We start from the raw sequence: 6,674 nt of genomic DNA, 5'->3' as shown, positions 1-6,674 counted from the left end.
TAGGTTCAACCACAAGCAGATACACTGAGGATGTTCTAGAATGGGTCACACCTCCCTCCAGAAACACTTCCTGATGGGTTCCCAAAGAGCTCACCTGGCAGTACCATGCCATAACCGTTCGGTGGGGGGGGATTCCATCTGTTCTAGGTTGCGTTAACTCACGTTTATTGTTTGTCTCAAATAGAATATACGGAATTTGTATCACACTCTTGATTTTTGTCTCAAGTTATGGATTTTCTGGAAATCATCCTTTGCAGAAAATATTTCCTGTCATCAAAAAGTTAGCACTCTGCTGGGGCGCCTGATGGGCTCGGTCAGTAGAGCACGCAATTCCTGATCTTGGGGTCATGAGTTTCAAGCCCCACATTGGACGTAGAGCCTACTTTAAAAAATTTTTTTTAAAGTTGGCACCGCTTCAGGTTGCCTTACTGTTTCTCTTTTGATAAGACCTGAGCTTATGAAATTGGCTTTAAACTACTTTCTCTTTGCTGGCTATAATAAAGCAGAATTATATCCTGTGTAACTAAAATCTTATAATACGATTTTCTGTCAATCTGCTAGACGGTAGGTAAAGAGTTACTGCCTTGATTTCTCTGCCTCTAACAGGGTTTTCTTTTTTTCTTCTTGTTATTCAGTTACCTCTCCTGGTGTCGAAAGTTCCTCCAAGCTATTTCCATTTTGATTTCATCCGTACTTAGCTCACCCCTAGCCCTCAATAGGTTTCCTCCACCCTACACCCACCTCCTAGTGCTCTTACCAGCGCTCTCAAATTCCTCAACCGTTGGTCTTTCTGTCACATCATACTTGCCAATTGTCAGTTACCAGTAAAATCTATTATTGCCTTTCTCATATCTAGAGAAAGGTGTATATGTGTGTGTGTCTGTGTATGTGTGCACAGACACACACCTGATCAGTTCACAAGCTTAATCCCTGAAACGTCAACACTTCCAAGACAAATTCTTTGTCTTCCTGAATTATGGTCTCCAGCCACGTACAATATATTTTTGTCTCTCAGTATCAAATTACTGAACTGAACCTACTTTCTCAAAGTTAGCAAGGCCCCTTAAATAAGTCTAATGACCTTTATCTTGGTCTGTACCCTCTGTGATGTTTCTATAGAATTTGGCACTGTCCACAAATCACTTTTCTTTTTTAATGATTTGTTTTTTAAAGGTTCATGTACGTGGTAAAAGTGTAAATGGTACCAAAAGGTATACAGTAAAAATTCAAGCTCTTTCCATCTGATCTTCAGCTCTCAGGTGCTCTCCCCAGAGGCACTTAGGATTGTCACCTTTCTTGTGTATTATTCTGAAGATTACATACATCTTTTGTATACCAGTGATTGGATACTACATAGGTGATTTTGTCCCTTACCTTTTTTGTATAAATTTTTCAATGTCCGTATGTGTAGATTGACCTCATCCTTTTTAACAGCTACACAGACTTTCAATGTATAGACTGTTCCAGTAAGAATGTATGTATCCAGTTCTTTATTGGTAGAACCCCTCCTTTAGGAAGGTTTCCCTACCACCCACCACCACCCGGTAGATTTTGTGTCATTGCACACTGCTCCTCATTCTCCTGTCTCCCCACTTTCTCCTTTCTAAGAATTTTCATTGGTTTCCTATCAACATTCCATTTCCTAGAACTGAAATTCTTGCTTCTCCTCCCCACCCCTTTCGTCCCCCAGTATCTTCTGTTGGTGAACTCAGCACTTGCCACACCTGCCATTATCTTCTCTGAATCATCTGTGAATCTGTATGTCCAGTCCTCAAGGTGTCTCTTCTGTGATCTCCAGATTTTCAATCATGGATATTTGACTGTTTCATGTAAATGAGGCCAAATCTTTAATCTTTTGACCCCAAAATTTATATCTGTACTTATTTTAATAGCATTACTCAAGTACTTTGAAATTCTCTCTAATTCCACTTTTATCCCTAATCTCTACAAAAGATGAATCACCAGTGCCTGCCAACTCGACTCAAGAGCCCGGAGTGGTTTATAATTCAATTCGAGCTGTGCCTCTAGGAAAAGTGAACAAAACAGAAGCCCTCGTGTCCATATGACAGTACATAATGGTACAAGAATAAGCTTTTTTCATAGCCGCATATAACTCCTAGCATCTTTAAAAACAATCCTGTTTTCCCATATTCATTCTCACAGTTTATCTTCGTCATTTTTCTAATTCTTTCCTGCAGACACAATTATAGCTTTATATAGAAAGTTTTTGTGCATTCCCTCCATAGAAGATAAATCTTAATTGATATTCTCTAAAAATTAGCATGAACATGTTTGAGTTTTGGAACATGTTACATATTCCATGGAGTAAAATGAATATGACATTTAAAAATTCTTGGTTTATACTTCAGTAAGTCTAATTTATACCAAAGAAATCCATAACATAAGCTCTGGGGCAGTACTGCTTATCTTGAGGACGGGATGACAGATTATAATTGCTTTATTAAGTACAACATTCTGAATTCCTGTGAAGCTGTGAGGGCTTGTTGTGCACTAGGGGTTTTGTTATTTAGGATATAATTGATTGTAATGTGTACTGTTTGCTCTTGAATAACTCCCATTTTCCACTTCAGGGAGATTTTCATTTTGCCATCAAATAATATGATTACTGCATTTGTAAAGTTTCTGAAGCATTTTGGAATTCTTTCAGTTGAAAAATGATTCAAAATTGAAATGTGATAGAAGTTAAAAGGGCAAATTGAATTTCATTCCATAGGTTTCATTTTAAGTCTGTGTGTAGTATAGAGAATAGTTCATCCTCCTTGGCCATTACCCAGTAACTGGCATTAAGGAAAGCTAGCAAGGCAAGTACCTGAAGGCCTAAGGAATCAGCATGAACTATTTGGGTTTCTGCTTTCTAATTATTGGTCTTTGCTATTACTTGACGTTCTCTGCCTTAACAATCTAGCAAAAAGTTTCTAACACCAAAACTCAAATCCCTCTCATTTACTCTAAAATAAGTGACCCCAGAAATATTCGATAGTTTGGCTACAAGTTCTTGCTGCTTTTTACCCATTTTTACGCAATCGTGCCCCTCTTCCCTAGTTTTAAGATTTTCCACTATTAACATCTTCTCTCTCCGCCTCCCCAATCTAATGTTCAGGTCTTGGAACGCAGGGACACTTCCTCCTCGAGTCAAGATAATGCTTCACTTCCTCTACCATAAATTGGTCTTGAAAAGAAAAACTTGTTCTGTCAGTTGAGCAACTGCGAATCTCCATTTTACTGATGTTTGCTTACCTTTTCTTTGCAGTCACACAAATGAGTACTCGGCATGAACTCTGCTTTAGCCTTCTACTCATTTATTTCTATTAAGATCAAGAGGCCCAAGACTCTGCCAAATCTGTGGAGAATTTCGGTTTTTATGCATCACTTTTAATCCTCAACCCAAGCATATCTCATTATCCTTCCTTTTGTCTGCCTTTCAACCTTCTATCAAGGGAAAGAAAGGAGAAAGTTGAATCTGTTGGTTTCCTTTCCTACTTGTGCCTCCCTGAGGGACTGAACTAGAAGAAAAGGAAGGATATGTTAAACCAATAGGTAAAATTGGGTTTTGAGAGAAGTTAAGGGTTCCATTCTCTCGAGCATCTTTTTCTCTGCATTTTAGGATAATCTGAACCATAATACAGAGAATGAGCATAGTAAAACTTCAAATCCAAATGCATCTTTGTCTCCCAGCCTGACTAAGGACAGTGGCTCTGGAGGGCAGAGGTTCCAAACAGTTTAAATAATTCCTTACACCCAGGCTTCTAAGGAAAATTTCTGCTTCTGTCCCCAAGCAGTTAGAAGTTCATAGGTTCGTTCATGAGAGCTGACTGAACAGGTCTTAGATGCTGGCCTAGAAAAGTTAAACCTGCCTCATCTTCGTGAGCACTAATCCCGCCACATTGTGCCATCAGGGCAGAGAGCTGAAGCAAGGTGGACTGCGCACACTGAAACTATGTAGAAATTTCTAGCACCTCAGAGAAAGTTCCAAATGTTTAAAAATTGACATTCTCTTTGGCATGCTTGTTTTTAGTCCCCCCCCCCGATTCTATTTTTATCATGCCATTGTACTGACTCATGTTTATAAAGGCAGCCAGGAGCAAGTACATGAGGCCTACGGAGGAGACACTAGAACTTCAGTCCAAATAACATCATTTCACAAAGCAACAGGGAAGTGAAAATAGTGCCCTTGAGCCCTGAAGTCTCCAGATTTCCTCCCTTTGTGGAGAGCCTTCTGGGGTAAAAATTTTCCATCTCTGTCTCCTGCTAGCCACATCCAACCCTCCTTTGGTTCTTGTCCCTGTAGGGTAAAGTTTGAAGTAATGCCTATGTCGGATTATGGATTTAAGAGCTAGCTTTGTTTAAGCAACTTCTATTTACAGGTACCATTTACAACAACATAATTGCTCTTCTTTTTAAGTCTTTCCCTTGCTCTCTAACTCCTAGGGATGAAAAGAAAGATGTTTGAGGCTAACCAAAAAAAACCAAAAAACCTTTCAAGATAAGTTTTAAACCTAGAAGTCCCTCTGCATTCACATTTAGCAGAAATAAATTAATTGGTTTTGAAGTTTAGATAAAAAAGAAATCCTGTACATCAGCTCCCTTGGAGGACTACTGTGATGTGGACGATGATCCAAGCTTTCTTTCGGGGGCTCATTATCAGAAATTCCGATCAAATAATGAGATTAGATGAGCATCTAATCCAGTGGATATGAGTGCTTAATTGCCCAGATATCATGTTAAATCAATTTACAGATCTCTTGACTTTATTTTAAGGTCTTTTAAGGAAGTACTTCTCAATTTAACATGCATACAGATCACCTGGGAATCTTGTCAAAATCCACATTCAGTAGGTCTGGAGTGGGGCCTGACCTTCCCTCTTTCTAGCAGTCTTGCAGGGCATGACCGTGCTGTTCGTCAGCAGAGGACCACACTTTGTGCGGCCAATTTAAGGCACCTACTTTCTGCATCATAACATGAGGCTTTATTGCTAGCCAGTTTTTATTTGTGGCATGACCGCTATGTGTGCAATACTAATAAGAAAGTTTAAATTATGTCTTTTAATCCTCGAAATAATTCCATCAAGTAAGTATTTTTTTAAATAAGAAAAGTTGGTTTTGAGAGAAATTAATCCTTTTGCCAAGATCGCCCAGCTAGTAGGTGCCAGGGATTTGGACTCAGGCTTTTCTGACTCCAAAGCCAGAGCTCTATTGTGTATGTGTTACCTGTAAGGTCTTGTACAGAGCACTTTGAGAGAGAATTAAGGAAGTATTTCTACCCTTTGGAAGTCAACAATACAAAGGCAGAAAAAAACAATGTAATGGCAGAAATTGGACATACACATGAAAGATAGCTTTTTAAGTGTTGTGCAAATATCAAAGAAATATAGAAAATTGAGTTTAATAGTAAAAAAATTGGAAAGGGAAGAAATTAACATATTTTTATAAAATTACTTTGGGGGCACCTGGGTGGCTCAGTTGGTTGCGCGTCTGCCTTCGGCGTGGGTTGTGGCCCCAGGGTCCTGGGATCAAGCCCCGCATCCAGCTCCCTCCTCGGCGGGGAGTCTTCTCCCTCGCCCTCTGCCCTTCCTCCCTCGTTGTGCATGTGCGCTCTCTCTCCCTCTCTCAAATAATTTAAAAAATTACTTTGGATTAACTCTCATTAATCTCCCTTGTGTTAAACTATGGAAATGTTGCCAATAGAAATCAAAATCTAGCAGTAACACACTTTACAGATAGAAAGCATATTTCAAGTGTTTAGAAAAGAAAGCTCTTGGTCATAGAGAAGTAGAGGAATTGAGAAATTCTTCAAAGAAGAGGGATAGGTCTTGGATAAAAACTGAAAATAGCACATTTAGGGAAAGGGTATAAACAGAAGTATATGAACAGTGGTTTGTGGTGAAGATTGAATGGACCTATGTGACTAGAGCAGAGAATTGATCATTTGAAGACTGTACCAGTTACCAATTGCTGCTTAACAAACCAGACCAAAACTTTGAGACTTCAAACAATCACCATTGATTTAGTTCCCCGTTCTGTCCAAGGCTTCTTCGGGTCTGGGCCAGGCTGGGCTGATCTCAGCTGGGGTTGTTGAAGTGTCTGTGGTCAGTAGGAGAGTCAGATGTGGCAGCCCCAGGTGACCCTGCCGACATGTCTAGTGGTTAGTTAGGGCAATGAGTAAGAATGGACCTTTGTCTCTCATCATCAACAAGCTACACAATGAGAAAGGCCCCAGTGAACCAGTGTTTTTTAAGCTTCTGCTTGTGGCACTGCTGCTAACATCACATTGACCAAAGCAAGTCACAGGGCCAACCCATACTCAAAAGATGGTATGTCTTGATGGAAGAGAATTGTCAGCATGCCAACCAAGGCCAATTGTAGATAATAGTGAAGAGGAAGTTGGACCTTTTCGGAGGGTTGGGGTGGAAGGGGAAGGAGGAGTCTCCAAAGTCCCTTCAAGGGCTCCACTTGTATGAATATATAATTCAAAATGTCAATGTGTCATTTTAAAAAAGTCTATAAACTAGCTACTCATGGTTAAAAATATGCAACAGTAGAAAGCTATAAAAAAAAGTCTCCTCCCCAGCCCCCTCATTTCCACTCCCCAGAGGGAAATACTGTTTTCAGCCTTAGGGTTATCTTTTCGGACAGTACTGTTTTTCTTAGAGGTTT

This window comes from Ursus americanus, chromosome X (genome assembly GCF_024610735.1).
Source record: "Ursus americanus isolate L20-20 chromosome X, mUrsAme1.1.p, whole genome shotgun sequence".
Taxonomy (NCBI): Eukaryota; Metazoa; Chordata; class Mammalia; order Carnivora; family Ursidae; genus Ursus; species Ursus americanus.
Note: the sequence above shows the minus strand (reverse complement) of the source record.